The 1,185-nt window shown below is 36.0% G+C and overlaps 1 long non-coding RNA gene across 1 annotated transcript; it reads left to right on the top strand.

Annotated features, from left to right (window-relative positions):
• The first annotated feature begins 538 nt into the window (after window positions 1–538).
• Window positions 539–1,143, top strand: LOC119347865. Its single transcript, XR_005168572.1, has 3 exons — window positions 539–579; window positions 699–822; window positions 936–1,143. It is a non-coding gene; the product is annotated as an uncharacterized LOC119347865 (long non-coding RNA).
• Window positions 1,144–1,185: the final 42 nt, after the last annotated feature.

The raw sequence follows: 1,185 nt of genomic DNA, 5'->3' as shown, positions 1-1,185 counted from the left end.
GGCACAATTTTCTGAAAACATGTTGGTGGTCATTGGTCAACAAAAGTTTTCAGCATTCGGCACGGTGTTAATATTCTTGAATTTATCGTGCTTCTAGAGTTATAGATTTCCGAATAATTAGATGGTCAGCTATGCAATATAATATTCCCATAGTATTGAAATCTTCTGTTCTGCAAATAGTCCTTCAACAAACGGCACTTACACTTAATATGGGATACTCCAAATCCATAAGAGTAGGATATATCTGATATTTTCTCCATACAGAGTCGGCAGCGGCTTGATTTATATTTTCCGCTACTTGTCAATATGATGGCCCGTTGTAAATAAATGAGGCCTGGCCATCACTTATACTTGGGATCTACTTTTCAGTGATAGCTGTATTGACTAAGGTACTATTTTTTCTTTCTTAAAGATTGATTTCTTCAGTGGTGTGTGTTTTATTTTACAGTTTTGATAAGATTCCATTGCCAACACACTTTTTTTCTTGACAGGGAACTACGACGGGCTTATGCCTACTGAACTATATTCGAAACTATCAGAGTGTATAGGAGATTAGAGCAGATTACAGCAGCCTTAAAGGTAAAATGATCTGACCATTTTTTCCCCACAATACACAGGTAGTACATAGTAATAGCCCTCTTAATAATTCCTATATAAAAGTATGATCTAAACATTTTGTTGAGTTGTTTTTGCACCAGATTGTTGGCCATTAACGGTTATCCATGGCACTAAAACTACTTGATCTCAATACATTCACCTCACAACACTTGTTGGCGAAAACATGTGCTATAGCACCAAAGAAGTTGAGGTCAAATTAATGAGGTGATAGCTAAACTCCTTAAACTGGATATATTTGTGTTTTGTTTGCTTCAAGTATATAGACATATATTCCTTGATCAAAACTCATTGACACTGCTACCACTAATTTGCTTCAGGTCATCGACTTGAAGATTGATAAATATGGTTCTGTTATTATGCAGGAGTTGTGTGATCTGAGGAGAAACTATTCTCATGCAAATCGGATAATTGTTGTAGGAATTAAAAGGCACATGATTGTACTGTTGTTCTGGGATTTCGTTTCTCACGTTCCTCGACCCTAATGTCTACATGAGATGTGAGTTCAACGGATAAAGGAAATCACATTACTAATAGAATGGTAGGTAGAATCACGGTGATTCATACAAA

Source organism: Triticum dicoccoides, unplaced genomic scaffold (assembly GCF_002162155.2).
Source record: "Triticum dicoccoides isolate Atlit2015 ecotype Zavitan unplaced genomic scaffold, WEW_v2.0 scaffold77675, whole genome shotgun sequence".
NCBI lineage: Eukaryota > Viridiplantae > Streptophyta > Magnoliopsida > Poales > Poaceae > Triticum > Triticum dicoccoides.
The sequence above is the reverse complement of the archived record's forward strand: the minus strand, read 5'-3'. Positions and strand labels throughout refer to the sequence as shown.